General features: G+C 38.4%; 1 protein-coding gene and 1 long non-coding RNA gene across 4 annotated transcripts in view; one reads left to right on the forward strand and one right to left on the reverse strand.

Annotated features, from left to right (window-relative positions):
- The window catches only part of LOC124162954 (puratrophin-1), a 1,076,650-nt gene that overhangs the window by 463,841 nt on the left and 594,320 nt on the right, over positions 1-18,489 (reverse strand). The gene's annotated exons all lie outside the window — the stretch shown is intronic.
- On the forward strand, positions 14,064-17,096 carry LOC124162970. The gene is made up of 4 exons (XR_006865714.1): positions 14,064-14,150; positions 14,291-14,499; positions 14,932-14,988; positions 16,937-17,096. It is a non-coding gene; the product is annotated as an uncharacterized LOC124162970 (long non-coding RNA).

Below are 18,489 nucleotides of genomic sequence, written 5' to 3' on the forward strand. Positions count from 1 at the left end.
CATCAATGACGAGCGAACCGTTTCGCGAATGAAGTTGTTCTATAAGGGTGGATCGAGGGTGGAACCAATAGAGTTTGGGGGCACGGCAAGGAAAGATGGGGTTATACATTGATGTCCAGTGGATCGGGAGAGTCGAGGGGTTTTTCCTCGATCGAGGGCAAAAAGTGTGGGAATGGGAGGGGGCGGAGAGTGGGCGAACATAATGGGGAGAGATCATGGTACGTATCAAGAGGGGATTCGGCACGTAAAAAAAGCAGTGAGCGAAATTTTCGGACCGTCGACCATATTCGTTCGGAAAACGCCTCCCGAAAAAAAAACACATCCTCCCCACCACTTACTTCTATGGAAATCGAAAACGTGGAAGACGTGGGAAAAAATAAACATAGCCACAAGAGGTTGATTTACGTTGCGAATTTAGAGTGCGAAGGTTACTGCTTGGGTCAATCGGAGGTAAATTTAGTCGTCTGTACTTCTTAGAAGCATACTTCTTATATAAACTAAACCAACTATTCGTTACCGAAGGAGCAGCCATTCATTCCCAGAACCAAGTATGAGAAATTTCCTATTAAGTTCCGCATAAACTACCAAGTGTTGTGCACTCTTGTTTCAATAAATACTGACATCACCTCACTCTCAATATTAGTGCAAATTAAGAACAATATTCGCTTTTAAGACAATGGTTAATTGAGCTGATTAGCGTCATTTTTATTGCGGTGTATTTTTATTTTTTTGAGGACTAGTCACTTAGAACCTAATAAATGGATCGTGATAAATTCACTTCATACAACCCGGAATTCCTGCTAAGCATTTCCCTAACCTGTCAGGCTACCCAAGGCCTTTATCTCACGGAGTTAGCTATTCCCTTAGTAATTACACGAGGTAGTTGAAAAAATTTAGGAGGCAATGAACGTTTAAGCAGCATATTAAATAAGTGTATTTATTTTGCCAAAATCTGAATATCACCAGGCTGAAGTTCTTTCAATAATTACGAAAGACGAAACTTAATACGACGAATTTTTTAACTCCCGGCTTACCAAATGATGAAAAAAAAGCCAGAATATCTCAAAAGAAATTCTTAAAGCATTACAATACAGGATACAAATTCCTTTCTATAAATCCAAGATCAGATCAGTCAGAAGAGTTGTGAAGGACATCGGTACGTTAGCTCGGATTTGGCGGCAAATAAAAAAACTAAACGGTTGAAAGAGCCCATTGCCTCATGCTACATTTTGGCCGCAAGGTATACAATATAACCTACGAACATTCGCGACGACAGAAGGAATGAACCACGCACTGAAGGGGAGAGACTTTTCGAGAGCTCGGCATATGGGGTGGGAATCGACAGGGCCACTTTTCGCGCCGGGCGGTCACCCTTCACGCAACAAAATACACCACTCAGCGACGCAGCCCTATGCCGAAACCTCTGTCATCCAAACCAACCCCAATCACACAAAAACGTCCCCTTCTCTTCCTATATCCCTTCTTTACTTATGTTTCCTCCCCTCATCGATCTATCCTTCGCTCGCATTTTCCCTCTCCGTGCGATTGCTCTCGCTTGATTGATCGCTAACGGCACCGACTGACGAATTTCGTGGACCTTAACACATTTAAAACTCTCCTCCCCTTCTACCCTCTGAAACGCCCCTCTTTTCCAAACACGACAAATCAGCCCTGCACGCGCAAAGCGTTGCAAAACTCCACACGATTTTTTCAAGTTTCCCAGATCAATCTAGCACAAAATCACATTGAACGTGGGAGAAAAAAGGAAGATTGTGACGGGGTCCATTGAGGTGTCGTAATGGTCGCGGAGAAATTTATTCCATCGCGTGCTTTTTTTTCTCCGATTGGGATTTGCTGAAAGTGTGTCAGGAGACCGATGCGTGATCCGACGATGGCCGTTCAAGGAAAAATAAGCGTCTAGGAATGTAGTCGATGCCTTTAAATGGACTTCCTGCATCATGAAGTCACTTAAATTTCTGACAAAGGGCAAGAATAAGTGGGGTAGCATTATGAAAGAGTGTTAAGGTTTCCGCTACCAGGCATACAATGATGCTTACGGTGGAATTCAGTAGAATATCCGCCTTCGGCTGCTTCAATATGAGAGTATTCAGAATATATATCGCTAACCTTGGAAATTGATACTTGTAAGAATAAATATTATTCATTTATGAGAGTGATAATTACACATTCAGAAATATTTTCTCGGTAAAATTTTATACTACAATAAAACATTGGCTTATTTAGGAGACACACACGTTTTTGTGAACATAGGTACCCAAAATCTTGGTTATAATTTAATTCAATTAAAGAAAGCTAATGCAGAGACAAATTGTACAAGAAATAGATGAATGAGGCTGGATTTTGTCGATAAAAATAAATGGATCACTGGATAGGTAAAATTATTTGCCCGTATCTCATTCAATCTCAAATACATTAGACGGTGAGGGATTCGAGATAAAGAGAGGTCCTTACGAATTATCCCTTGAAACAAAAATTAGAAATATTTAGCCAGTTTTATGCGAATCTTCGCGACGAAAATTTGGTGGGAACCCAAAAATAGAAGGGCGATGAGAGACGTTGTAGAAAAAAACGTAAATTTTAGGGGAGCGAGCATAATGGTGACGGATGGGAGGAAATACGGAAAAAGGGAGCAATCAGCACTCGAAAGAACAATTACTTCTCGCTCCCAAAAGCGCCAGAGGATGAACGAGGGAGGGGAACACACAACATCAAAAGGAAGTGGGCGGTTGCGTCGTCAAGTGCAAGTTCGCGCTTCGACGGGCGCACGCAAACCAGGGGGACGGATGGACGGGATTGCGAATTTTCGGATCGCGAAAGGAGGTCGTGTTGGCTGTGAAGGGATTAAAAGCTAGGGAATGGAATCGACGATGCGGTGCGGGAGGAGGTCGAATAGAGGGGAGACTTGACAAAGCCGATTGAAGACGATTCGACGGCCCATCAGGGACACGCAATGGGAAGCTGGCGAAGAAAGGAGAAGACGAAATGTCTGGGAAGCTGGGTCGTGCGAGGAAGCAGCGGAAAGGTCCAGGAGACGGAAGGGAGGAGGGCGGGAGGAAATAATTGAATTGATCGGGACGGTGGGAATCCACGAAGACGCAACTCCCGCGTGGATCGCCGATGAAATAAGAGCTGTCACAAAGGACCACGGAAACGGACAATCTACTCTCCTCATTCAATCCACACGATTACTTCAGCTGAGGGGATTGTGCGGGAACAAATAAACTCGGAATAAGTGCCTAAACCAAAACCAAACGAGAAAGGGCATTTGGGGAAGTCTGCCAACGTATCCTCGTTCGGGCTGATGAACCATTAACTATGCCGCGAAGAATCTGGTCCATCACGAGCGGATACCTTCTCTTTCACTAAACCACTTCCTCCAAGGAAATCTAGAACACCGCCTTGGTAGTGAATGTCTTTGAATTTGCTGCATATATATCAAGCATTTTAGGAAATACAATCAAGGATAAGGAAAAGCAACAAGTCTTTGGATTGATTTCTGGGCCGATAGTGCTTTTATTCGCTGGCAACATTCTCCATGACTGTGCCAGTCCTTTTTAAGATAAAATTTTTATTGTATAAAATAATTATAATTAAAAAATCGTCAATAATTCTCATACTTCATTAGCTCGAAGCAAATTGCACCCGCTTAAATTCTACGTTCCTGTAACTGGAAATAATACAGTACTATTCAGGACAATGGACTAAAAATGCCATTATATACCGTGATATGCTCGAGGAAATTGGTAAATATTACATATCAAATATTTAAATAGATTATCTGAATTCACAAGAGTATCTGGATGCTTGAAAGACTTAGTATTGCCACAAAAATAGACTAAAAAAAGTGACATATGAAAAAAGAGGTGTGAAATTCTCTAGCGCTTGAACCGTTATCGTAGATCCACCACACCTTTATTTTCAAGATGAGAAAATTGAGCAAAACATTCGGGCGAAGCCTCAGAAATAGTCAACCAGAAATGATACATCACTCATATTTTTCACGAGCTTCATAAAAGCCCAAAAGAGAAAAAATACAATACTTGGGCATGAAAAAATTTAAGAATGAGTTATCGCAGCGCACAAAAAAATGAGGCGCTCAGAATCATATTTTTTATGACTACACTGCAACGTATCCTCTCACTTACGACTGAAAAGGGAGGATGTGTGGGGATGATCACGAAGCAGGGTGGTTTGAGAATGAGAAGAAGTGCGCTTTGTGAAGGAGGAAGACAGCACTCCCACAATCGCAGCCTATTTTTTCATGCTCCCCCTCCCCCAACCCATCCCTCGAACATTCAACTTTTAAATTTAATCTCTTCGTTGGCACTTCTCCGCGCCACTTGATTACCGTTGCGATTCATTCAATCCAAGCATTCACTCGTTCATTCATCCCTTTGCCATTCTATTCCTTTTGAGCGACGAGCAGACCCCATAAAGGACGTCTGCTGGAGGGTAACGGCATACATAACATCGGGGCACCGGAATTACTCGGCGAAAGGAGGCTGAGGAGATAGTGGCAGTGTCGGTGTCGAAGGAAGTCGTGCGCTCTCCTAAAGACAGGCGCTCGTCGTGTGCATTGGTACGGGGATCAAACGGAATGAGTTCGCATGGGAGAGGAAGAAAAAAAAATAAACAAAAAAATGCACCCGGAGAGGAATATGAGGGGCACGGGCTGACTGCTATCCAGGTTGGAATGCAATCGGGAAATATATGAATGCTCAGCGATCGTGAATTGAATGGACATGACCAGGTTAAGAGCTCCGGGTGGGATTAAGGGGGGAAGGTAAGATTAAAGGGTAGGGGAAAGAATCACGAACACTCAGGATGGAGAGTTCATCCACTATGTAAATTACGTCACTTCGTGGTTATTCATAAGGAATGCATAATGGCGAGAAAAACAATTACAAAAAGAAGTCAAAATATTTTACAATTTTCCAAATAAAGATTTATATGCAAATTAGTCAACATGTTTCACCGCACTGCATCATCAAAAGGACTAACATTCTGAAGAAGCAGCATTGAAGTGAAACACGTTGACTCCTTTTTAAATAAATATATACATGAAAAAGTGCTAAGTATCTTTACTTCATATTCTACAATCGATTTCCACCTAGTATCAGCCTCCACCGTTCATTTCACTACAAAAAGAGGTTACGAATAGAAAAATAGAAGGAAAGATTATTCCTATTTCCTGGTTATCAGATTTCAAGTATTCAGTAAATGAGTGCTCTCTTGAGTAGGACCCATGGAACATGTTTGTGCGTCAGGAGTTCAGATTCGACCGTTGTGATGCATTTATTTCACTTTCGATATTTATATTAAGTCTATAAGTACGTAGAATTTTCTATGCAAAGACTAATAAGCACTTTGATACGCGATTTTGAATGCTCAAAAAGTAATATCATGAGCGATTATTCTAGAATAGCCCTATGAAAGAGAAGAAGAAAGAAGATTGGGAAAAATATGAAGACTTATCTGAAGCCCGAGCTGTTTTTACATGCATCAAAATTTTTTATTTTCATGTTACTCACAATTTTTATAACCTACGAATATAAAAATAACCTGTAAGTTATTGTGAAAGAAAATATTAGCCATAGCACTAGGAATTTAATTCAGAGAGCAAAATTACAAAATTTTCCTTGTTAAATTTTTTTAGCATTCTATGAAATTTTTGTTGTTGTATGCCCTCCTCCAATGCCTCCTATTTGCGATTTAATTTAAACGTACTCGAAAACTTCGGCATTTCAATGGAGTATCACCATAAAATTAATTTGCATCAACTGCGAGGTTCATTAATCTGTTCAGAACGTAATAAACAATTTAGCAACCTTATAAATGTAGCTACTACTTTTGTGCTTACGGTTTTTAACTTCAAACCAGTAACTACAACTTCTTATTCACGCACATTTTCTTCCTTTATCTCCCTGAATTTTCTTTCATGCGTCGTTACGGCTTTCAGGGACTTAGACCAAGAATCAATCCAATATTTTGAGTTAAACCGGTCCGAGGGCTGTGCCCATGTCGCTAGCGATGTGGTGAGGCCAGTGCGATAATATCCCAGGCTCAGCACTCCACCACATCTCACCAAAGAGCAATCTACAAGGAAGGGACCCACCCAGACCGTTCTGCTTTCGCAGACAGGTAAACCCACGGACGACAAGTGACACGCGTGGGTGCGTGCGGGAGAGGGAGCGAGTGAAATTCCACTCCCGCTAGCCACAGCCACAGAAATTCACGAGAGAACTGATGCCACCCACTTGCACGTTAACCACGTCTCCCTTACGTCACACAAAGACAGCGAAAGCAACAGCTGTTCAAAACCTAATCGATTCACTACAATTCTAACTCGCACGCCGAATCTGAAAAAAGGAGGGTAAGTAATGATGGCCACAGAGAAAGGGTGTAACTTTATCAGTTAAAAATTGAAAAAGTCAAATTTCGTGACCAAATAACTTCGAGAGTTAACAGGTGAAAAAAAGATCCAATATATTTCTACCTACAAGAGTATTAATTAATTCTGACATGAATAAATAATCGGTGTCGAATACGCGCATGTCTATATCATCAAGAAATACTTCAACCCGAACGTTAGCAAACAGAAATTTTAAGGCCTTTTGTACACTGGGGGATTAATGATCGTGGGACTCAACTGGCTATTATACTGTGAGAGAAAAAATATTTCTAAACACAGTTCACTGGCTTTAAATACATCTCGCATAAGTAATATTATGAATAAGACTGAAAACAAGCATTCGATGAAAAATCCTAAGGAGAAATAATGAAGATCTTGCTTTACTACAAGTGCGAATTTTAGTATCATCGCCACAACACTGAAAATTTTCGGAAAACCAGCAAAGGAGGGAAAGAAGATAGGCATTAATGGTAGATAGCGAGGGAATGTAAAGCTAGCCCATACGTGGGTGGTTGGGTTGAGATGGGGGCGGAGAGGAGCAAAGGTGGGGGTGATCCCCAAGGACAGCTACACGGTTAGCGGAGGAAGGTAAATGGCCTTCGGAATATCTTTATGGTGCGGTCTCCAATCCACGCCGCCCGTGACTAAGGGGCCAGGCGAGAGTGCCAGCGAAGGAGGGAAACACACGGATATCCGTAGGGCAGGAGCAACCAGCAACAAAGAAAAGATTGAAGAGCGTCAACTTAGGTTTTACCGTGATGAATGGGGGCATCAAAATGACCTTAGTCAGTAAGTCGAATATTATCGAAGGAATAGATAATTTTTCCGCACAGGAAAGAGTCGCTTACGATGAGTCGCGCCTTGCAATGAAGGAAATTCTACCCCCTAATCATATCAAATAGTAGCAAAAAATAGAATCAAAAAGATTAAAATCTTGTCCAACAGACGCAAAACCCTCATCATCCCCGGGAAAATGTCAGTGCGAATGGAAACAATAAGGAAGGATTTGGCGGAAACGCGGACACCAAGGGAGGAGGACGAGAGAAGATTCGAGATGTGGGTGTGGAGAAAAATGGAGAAGGTGAAATGGACAGATAGGAAGAGGAACGACGAAGTGCTGGACAAGGTGGGTGAGGAGAGACAGCTTTTAGATGAGATAAGGAGGAGACAGAAGGTATGGATTGACGGGGTACTTAGCGGGAAGGGAATGTTGAAGACTGTGTTAGAGGGTAGAATGTTAGGTAAACGAGGGAAAGGAAGAAAGAGAATAGGATTTTTTTAAGATAGAATGGAGTAGTCTTTACAGCAAAGAGGACACTGCTTGAAGGGATACTTCCTTAGTGCTCCAAGGAAACCAACCTTAACCGGTAGAATACAATAATAATAATAAAAAATGCGTAGGCGACCTTTACACGAATCAACACTGCTCGTTGTTTTTTATCTTAGTTTGTCAGTGGCGAGAATTCTCATGGAGACAAATGTATTGTAATGCGAGAAAATGAAATAGAAACATACCGAAGGCATCTACATCTACATCTACATCTACAAATTACCCTGCGAGCCACCTCTAGGGTGTTTGGCAGGGGGTGATCAATCACCAGCATGCAGCATGCATTTGGACTCCCACATGCACACCACACCGTCCAAGAAACGTCCCGTATAATAACAAACTATACTACTATATGCTGTTAGAAATAGAATATAGAATAGAAATTCAGAAACATGCAGTAAGTTTTACATAGGTTAGTAGGCTACACTACAAGTCATGCAATCTATTTACGCGTTCTATTGCTGCCGTTATAATCTCTTATTGATCGTGGAAAAAATGACATTCGGAATCTGTCTGTTCTGCAATCTATCTCTCTTATTTTATTTATATGATCTGATCTTCCGTAGTACGTTGGCGTCCGCAAGATATGGTTAACTTCGTCAGAAAAGACACTGCTCTTGAATTTATCTAAAAGGTTTAGTCTATTTTTCAATCTACGGTCCGACAGAGATTCCCATCCGAGTTTATCTAAGAGGTCAGTTACACTAACAAGACTATCGTAACGACCTTTCACATACCTGGCAGCTCTTCTTTGCACGCGTTCTAACTCTGTTATTAAGCCTTTTTCATGAGGGTCCCAAACACTGGAAGCGTATTCCAAATGTGGTCTAACGAGGGAAAAGTAGCTAATTTCTCTCACTTTGTCGTCGCACTTTCCTAATATTCTTTTGACAAAACCCATTTTACGATTAGCTTGACCGGTTATTTCTCGAATATGTTTATTCCACGATAGATCATTATTGAGTCTAACCCCTAGATATTTCACAGATTCAACTGCCTTTAACTGCGCGCCCCGAATGACATAGTTACGCTGTAGGGAGTTATTCTTCTTCCAGAAATTCATTACGACGCATTTTTCCAAATTTAATTCTAACTGCCAAGCATCGCACCAAGCTTGGATAGCAGCAAGGTCATTCGTTAGTTCATCTATATCTTTGCTGGAACGAATTTCTCTGTAAACTACAGCGTCGTCTGCAAATAATCGTAACTTACTCTGCACTACTTCGCCAATGTCGTTTATATAAAGAAGGAATAGGAGTGGGCCAATGACACTACCCTGAGGAACGCCAGAAGTCACTCTAACCTCATTGGAGACTGCACCGTCTAATACTACTCTTTGGACGCGGTCGCTCAAAAATTCTCTAATCCAGGAAATGACATCTTCGTCTAGACCATAAGATTTCAGTTTTAATATTAACTTTCCGTGGGGTACTTTATCAAATGCCTTTTTGAAATCAAGAAAAATCGCGTCTACTGGAATGTTGTCTTCCCCGGAGACTAAAATATCGTGGGCGAAAAGCGCTAACTGAGTTTCGCACGATCTGCTTTTCCTGAATCCATGTTGATTTCCCATTAATAAGTTTTGCGCGTCTAGGTGTTTCATTACCGAGCTGACTACGATGTGTTCAATGACTTTGCAAGAGATGGACGTTAAAGATATCGGCCTGTAATTAGATGGCTGTTCCTTGTCTCCACTTTTAAATATAGGCGTTACATTAGCGATTTTCCAGTCATTAGGTACTTCGTGTTGCTTGATGGATTTACTGAATATTAACTGCAAGTAGGGGGCAAGTTCTGAGGCTAGTTCTTTATATACACGAGAAGGGATTTCGTCTGGACCAGGTGATTTATTTGGACTAAGCGATTTCAATATATTTTCTATTCCTAGCGTACTAATGTCAATAGCTGGCATCTTATGAATACAGGGATTGTCATCGGTCCCGGGTGAGTTTTCGGAAGGCTCCGTGAACACGCTCTTAAAGTAGGAATTTAATAAATTGGCTTTATCGTAACTGCTTGTCAACACATCTCCATTGTCGTTTCTCAGCGAACATACGGTAGATCGTTTACCTTGAACTTCCCTGACATATGACCAAAATGCTTTTGGGTTATCCTGTAACTGCTCTACTAGTGTTTTTCTTTTAAAATTCGTGAACGCATTCCTGAACGCTTCCTTCGTGGCGGCTTTAGTCATCCTATATTTTTTAATTATTAGCTCGCGTTCATTAGCGGATAAATCCGTGCTGACTTTTTTCATTTTAGCATGACACGCTCTCTGTCGCCTCAATGATTTTCTCACTTCCGCGTCGTACCATCTCGGTTCGCTGCCTTCTTTTACTATTTTACTAGGGATGTAGCTATTTATTCCCGAAGTTACGAGCGAAAGAAAAGCTTTCCAAGTATTCTCTACATTTAACTTTAATACTGATTCTTGAAACTCGGGGAAAGCATTTTTCATATGACTCTTAAACCCATCAAAATTAGCTCTTTTAAAAATGAAAACTTTACGCTCTTTTTTAAAGTTTACAGCGGTATTTAGAGAAAACTTTGCAGTTACTACCCTATGGTCACTTATTCCTTCGACAGTGCCAACGTTTATTACCTGATGTGGTATATTTGTCGCTAATAAATCAAGAATATTTTCTCCTCTGTTCGGTGCGGATGCTATTTGAAACAATGAATTAGATGTGAAAGTGTGTAATAAAGCCTCGCAGATCACCTTATCCCTCCCACCAGGAATGAAGCTATAAGTCTCCCAATCTATAGAAGGTACGTTGAAATCTCCACCCACATAGGTGTGTCCAAATGAGCAGAAACGCCCTATTTAAAAAAGCACACAAAATGAAAGGTTTTTAAATGGAGTTACTGACCTAGAATAGCGTGACTAGCATCAAGTAAATTACCAAATTTTTTCTATCATGAAAATTGTTTCATTATTTTGAGATTCACCAAGCTCTCCAAGAGGAAACGAGGCATAATAAAGTGATTTGAGAGGAAATTGAGGGGCAAATGAATACTTAAAAAAAAGATGAAGCTTTTTCCAGGGAAAGCGGAAAGGTTAGCCATGGATGCCTCCAAATTCTCTCGCTTCTTTCTCCCCACCAGCCAACACTAGCGGTCGATTTCGCGTTCCACAAAAAGGAATCGATTTTCCGTGAATTTCGTGACGGCTTCGTGGGCACTGGCCAGAGTGAGAGTTTTGGGCAGGGGCAGGAATAGCCAGCATACCTTCCCTCTTACGAGAAGAATTCTTCACGCCGATGAGGTCCCAAAAAACCTCTCCGTTACGATAAACAAAAAAACTCTGAATTGCCAAGGCTTTACTGAGTCATACTGGCCTTTAAATGAGAGATTTGGTCGAAAAAAAACATTATTGAGGAAAAGGTAAACCCGTTTATTCACTTCAAAGACGTACTGGCTCTTTGATCAAGGTAGCCCCTCTGATGAGTCAGCATAATTCGATATATTGATTATTTTGGCGTCAATAAATCACATATTCTAACTATCAACCCTTAAATTTGTGGTCAAATAGGCATATTTAAATTATACTGCTTAGTAAGCACGAGTTGAGTAAACTATAGTTGATAAAACACTGTAGATAACAATGCCATGAAAAAATAATCCCGCTACTGAGGAAGATATATCTTCAGGGAAGAGAGCATAATTTTTAATACATTACAAACAATGATGCTGCAAGAAGCCATGTAGTTAAACGAGATGAAGTCTACTTCATGAAGATGGACATATATTTTCTGCCACGTTTGTAAAAGAGACGGAACATTCACAAGAGATTTATCTCAAAATTTAGTAAAAATTTAGTCGATTTTACATTATGGCAGCTGCAAAACTGAAAAATACAGCGGAATCAAAATAGATTCCTATATGAATGAAAAGTTAAGTTGGAAAATTGTAGGGATCATGATATCCGAGGGAATATTACGACGAAATAGATCTATATGGAATATTAAGAGAGGAGGCAAGGGAAAAATTGCAAGCATAGATGAATGCGCGATGTAATAACTGATGTACTGTCTCTAATCGTGAAGTACAGGCACTGAATGAAAAAGAAAGAAAGACATGGGAAAAAATAGGATGCGTCCCGAATCAGTAAATGTCAGGAAGAGTCCATATATCCCCATACAAAGTCATCTAACGGTGACCGTAAGAGATAAGGACCTCCAGGATGCGAAATCCAACCACTCGCTGTCGATGAATGACAGGGCACATACTAAACACGGTGCAGAGAAAGGGAAAACACTTTATTCTTCTGTTAATTTGTCAATGCATAAACTATAGGACAATCAACTTTTTGAATCTAAAATTCATAGATATTATTGTTAAAGAGTTATTCTCTAACTAGCAGGCCGTACTCCCCGAATTCAACGGAAAAGTTGATGTATTTCTGGAACAACTCAGCGGAAATACATCATTGTTAACCGACCCAAGTGAAAAACTACGACAGCACCACGCAACCTCCATATCTATCACTATGTTTTCCAATTTGAATTCACTAACTCGTATTTAATCAGTGGGACGCGATCGAAAGTTAAATTTCAATTCAGAGACCACAAGGGACCCTGTAGACGTCTCGAAACCAACTTTCGTTCCCGAATCCGATACTGCGAATCACAGGCGTGATGCACGAAGATGGAAGATTAGCAGAGAGAAAAGAGACAGACATGTCTTCAGGAACCTCATTCACTTAAGTTTCGGGGTGATTTCATTCATAGCCAAGCTAGGGTTAATATAATTATTCCATTTGGAAAGATGAGACTTTTTCTGGCCATCTTACCACAGACTTGTGGTTTTCGTCCAGCCCTAGAAGGATCGATACATTTATATTTGACAAACGTCTGTCTCACCTCAGATGAGGAGCAAATCTAAAACAAGATAGCAAGAGAACTCTCACCCAAGTATAAAGTAGAGTCTTTCAAAATTCAATTGATATCAAACAGTTTCGTCTCTAAATACCCTTTATTCAACGTTTCTCCGTGCAAATGATGAAAAGTAGAGGAAGTTTTAAACACTTATCACTGAGAAAAAATTAAATGATTCCCCTGAATTCCATTAATATGATAGTATAAACTTAGAAATACTTCATCATCAAATTACTATTGAAGTTCAACTATCGAAATATCATAATTAAAGCCATATTTCGTCAATTTTAATAAAAAGGGTAATAGTTTAAATAAGAGGAGAAATGATTGGGTAGGAACACACAAATAAAGAGCCAACTTAACTTGTGCGGTCAATGGCAAGAGTAATTTCACTACTTCAAACATCAGCGATAGTCAGCGAAAATAACGGATTAAACTAATAAAAACTACATTGTCAGCTATTTTACATAAAAAGATTTATGAACTTATTTCGATCATAAAAGCATGACAGGTATGACAATGGAATGTGAGCAATTATAAAATAATTCGTGAGGGTCGTTACATGGGTGTAATACTTCAATAAATAAAACCTCTGACAGGTTCTTCATTCGTAGCTTAACTCCTGACGGCTTGGAAGCGAAAATAGGTTTCATGGCATCTTTAAGTAAACGAGAATAAATTGCCACAAGTCGTATCTATTGAAACAGAGCGCCGCAGTTCATAAGTCCAAAGATAACTAAAAAGCACTTGATCGCAATTTTTGGATTTTTATGTTAAAAATAACCAAGAGGCTTAACGTATCCACGAGCCTCATTTTCAATATTTACTCGATTGAATAGAATAGAAGATAAAGGCAACCGCCGCAAAGAAAATCTGATCAAATTACGTATTGATGAGAATGAGCCTCTATAATGGCTAAAAAAAATACTTAATGATACAAACATATTACATCCATAAAATAGAATATTCCATCAAAAATGAAAGTATTGAAATTCGGAGGCAGATATTGACGACACCAACGGCCGTATTCATAGTCGCGTCTTGATTGTTTACTTGAGACCGTCTTCATGAAGACCGCCTTATTGGTCAAGGCGAGCTTATTTGGTTGCCGCTTTCATAGTCAACAAATAAGCTCGTCTTGACGAAGCTGGTCTTGATCAAGCTGGCCTTATTTGAAACAAGGGGAGCTTCGTCAAGCAAATGCTCAAGCAATTGCTTATTTGATCGACCAATCACCGACGACGTTACATTTGTTTACTTGACAACCAGCGCCACACTACCGCGGTAAATTCGAGTGACTTTAATAACATTCACGGAAGCGCGATCACGGCATCCGCGTCTAATAAATATCGATATAATACTCCAATGGAAAGGAAAGTATCCCTGGATATACTTGCAAATGTATAAAAAAGTAGATAAAAGAGGAGATATGGCAACACTTCGTCGAAAAGAAGATGTTTGGCGACAAATAACGCAGGTGTACCACACGTCGTCTGTCATAACGCGAGAGGTAGGTTAAAATTTTATAATTTTACAGTATGGAATACCTGTGTGTTCATTTACTTTACCGGTAAAATGTGAGTGCACGAAAAGTCATTCATTTCAATGGCCTTTGCAGCAATAATATAAGAGGTAATTATTATGTTGCAGCGATCGGAAGCCTAACTCAAAACATGGTGGTCTGACATAAAACAAAAGGAGTGCATCGACCAAGGAAAAGCAAAATCGTATGAAAACTGGCGGAGGCAGGCCACCTAAATCCCTGGTAATTGATGCAGAGGTACAAAATATTGTTCCGGATTTGATGGATAGCACCCCGATACTTTTTAATTCCAACATACCTCCTGATGAAATTGCAGGTAAATATTTTGTGTTGCATAAATAGTTAGAAAATATGTCCATGAAAATTTATTCCTTAAAGAATGTGCATGCATACTTGCGGATTATATTTAAATTTAGATGTAAATAGAAGTGAAATAAAAATTAAGTATAGCTGAGACTTGAAATAGATAAACAAAATACGATTTTAAAATTATGAAGATTAAACAAACCGATGTAACTATAGGGCTTTCGGAAATGTTTCATGTTATATTAGTGGCTTTTTATCACTGTCCCTCATAGTGGATTAACATGTATTCGGTATTCTTGGAATAATTAAACTGCAGATATTATGGCTACTGATGGTCAACCTTACATTGCTGTGCCAATTAATTTTTCATTTTTTTGGTAGCATTTTAATTATGAAAGTCATATTAACATTCTTTTAATGTAATTATTTTTTTATTTTATAGAAAAAGCAGACCTCATATCACAAGAAATAGGTGAAAACATTGAAGTAATATCCACAGGTGAGGCATATGCTTAAGGGATGGGTATTAATGATGGATATATATGCTATTTATTTGTAGTTACATTTTAAATTCTATTTTAAAATTATTTTATGGTACCTCAAGTATGTAAATTGAAAGATATAAAATTTTATAGTTTCATACTTCTCCTTTTGCAAATGCACACAAGACAAGAATCAATTAAGTATCATGTACCTACCATTATCAAGTATTTTATTGAATTACAAAATCTAAAATATAGCTAAATAAACTTCAATCACTGTTGTAAGTAGGGAGAGATGTTAAACTTGTTTACATTATTAAATATAACAATTTATTTGCTTCATTTATTAATTTTGATACAAATTAAGTGGAGATGGGCATGCATGACACACAGTGTGGTGAGGCATCATTAGATCAAGGTGGGTGGATTGATTTTATCACAGGTGAACATATATTTTAATTGCATAGTATTTCTGTCAGCTGTGCAAAGCAGGCATTGTTTGGTACAATGGGTAAACCTTTGATTTTTTGATAATTTCACCCTACGACACCCTGACTGCAGCATCGATTGCCCTAAACATCATATGTTTCATCATGGGTTCATTCCAGTGTGGAGATGGCTTTGAATAGATGTATATCAGAGAGAGAAATATAAAAAATGAGCTGCGAGCTTGTAAGACAAATACATAACCTTTAGGCTGGTGAAGTCAGTATCGAGGTTGGTGTCTATCAGCTCTTATTCATTAACCAAAACACAATAAACAAACTAATGCACAATATTTCACTGAGGTACATGCATTATCTGTTAATGAATCCAAAATTAGGAATGGTTTTGACGGTGAATACTTAAATACACATTTACAAATTTTAACTGCAAGCAAGAATAAATTAATGATATAATTTATGCTTTTAAGGGATAATTCTTTTCTCACAAATTAAAGGAAGATTTGATCAATTAATGCTTATCGTATAGCAAAACCATCTCCTGGATGCAAGTCAGTGAATCAACTGTAACCACTTAATCTTCTCTATGATCATCTTCTACAAGAACATGGAATATTAGGCTCAAGTTGTGCAGCACAGCACAGGCTACAAAGTCACTTGCTGACCAGAGAAGTTTTGTGTAAACACTCTTTGAAAGGCATGGAAACCTCTTCTTCCAAATACCAAACACTCTTTCCACAAAGAAAATATAAGGCTATAGTTAGCAGCATTGCCAATATGACTCCAAATAAGATTCTAATCTATTTAACTTAAATATGATGTATTTAGAAGCGTTATGAAGTTATATTGGTTCCCTGTACTCGAGTACCTACTCTCTACAGGCATTCCAATTAAAGTGCAACACACTATCTGAGGTGATTCCAATGTAACATCTACATTAAGTCACATTCCACCTACATTATGTGGTCTCAGGAAAAAAACCAGAACTCTGTTCCTTTCAATAATATTCCACACCTTGGACCAGCTACTCAAACAGCCCCTGCTGTCAATATACATATTCAGAGGTAAATAATTCAACTTCTGAATTCTTTCATTCAATCAGGTTCTTCATAAGGCAGCAAATAAATGCAATGAAAATTTGAATGATTAGGTTCACTCATCAGAATGAATGAAAAATAAAGCATTCAATAACCACAGAAACAACACTATTACTATTATCATATCTATGGATACCTTAGTGTTATAAAATTTTTGGAATTTAACTCAATGATTTCCGGAGTAAATAACTAATCTTTGTTTTCATATCCTGATTTTAGAGGCCATGTTGAGCTTTAAATGAAATTACCTCATCAGTTTTATATAAGAGATTAAAATGATAGTGTTTTTGTTGATCACAAGATTGATTCTTATAAATTAGAATATGCAGTCTCCACCACCACACAAGTAATAAATATAACCCTAAGTGGTAGTTCCCTGATTATAAAACTGAGTAAATTTTCCTAAGTAAATAACTTTATTACAGCTCCTGCATCATCAAGAACAGAGGGAGGAAAAAAGCTTCGCTAAATCCGAGTTAGCCTTGAAAAGAGGGTGCTATAGGAAACTAAGAAGAGAATGAATTATGAATTTTTGTTCCTTCTTTCATTATCCCAGATGTGTTACTGTGTTATGTGTTTCGTTGATTGTAACATTGTATTATGTGTTACATTGCTTCTAAAAATATAATAATATTAAACATTTGTAATTATATCAAAGATTTGAAGAATATCATTTTCATGAAAACCTCCTTTTCTGACAACTTTGCAGGAATAAATGATTAAATGGGAGCCTGACATCATACCAAACCATTTCCTGGAAATCAGTTTGGATTTTTACTTTCAGTAAATTGCATTCAAATGGCTCTTCTTTTATTGAATAGGTTTCCAACCTGTCGGTTATGACCACTTGTGATATGGACTGACCCTTTCACAAGGGTTTTTGGAAACCGTCATGAAAAAATATTTAAAATTACAATGATAATAAATACGCTAAAAGTAGCAATGAATACAAATTCCATGCTTTTTATATGGAGGTCGTGGCAGCAAGAAAAGTATTTTAGTATTATGGCCCTAGGTAGGTTAAGAACCACAGCCCTGAAGGAACTTTATTGAAAAATTAATCACAATTGATTCTATAACAAAAACAGAGAGGTAAATACTCAGCACTGATTGTGAAATATACTTAGGGGAAGTACCAGTATTGGAGTAGGCCTACTCCAATATGTAAATTGACTTAAAAACAATCATATCTTATGCTAACATAATACTAATCGAGTATCACTCACATTTATGGTATAGTAATCCAAACACCAGAGGCAATACTTACTAGTTGGTACCTCTAATTATAGAAATATGTTCATTATTGTGAGCATATTTTTCAAAATTGGCATTTAAGTGATAGTGGGTGAAAAGAAAATGCAAACATGGCAAATTTGTTAAACGAAAGACCCCATACTGGTAGCATGACATGAAGAGATTGTACTATTAGCTCAAATAGGTAATGTAGCTGTACCTTCTCTATTTTGGCAAGGGAAGTAAATATCGGCAGGGATAATTCGTTTATCGTCACTTACTCTATCACTTGTACTCAAAAGATGTGCTATACAAGGTACTCTTATAGGCTCTCTTAAATTAGACAGCAGCAAAAAGTAAACACATATTAAAAGCTTAGACTAATCTCAAGCTGTAGCTTAATTTGATATTCGAACAGCATTTTTTTAAATTGCCACCTTTTAAAAGCACAAAATATTTCATCACAATACAACTAAAATACCACAACTTATACACTGCCACAATGGTCCCATCGAAGACTGTTTTACAGCAGTCTTCAAAGCAGCAGCTATTAACTTTATTTCAAAATGTATGCCTATTTCATTCTAATTGCACTCTCCACAAAATTGCACATTCTAATTGCACTCTCCAGATCCACAAAATACATGTTGGTAGGAACAGACATGCATTCCACTAATTGGAGAAGTTAGAAATAACTGGAAGAACAGGAATTACACAGTGCAACTAAAGGATATATTTCTTTTCA

The sequence above is a fragment of the Ischnura elegans genome, chromosome 1, assembly GCF_921293095.1.
Source record: "Ischnura elegans chromosome 1, ioIscEleg1.1, whole genome shotgun sequence".
In the NCBI taxonomy this organism is placed as follows: Eukaryota; Metazoa; Arthropoda; class Insecta; order Odonata; family Coenagrionidae; genus Ischnura; species Ischnura elegans.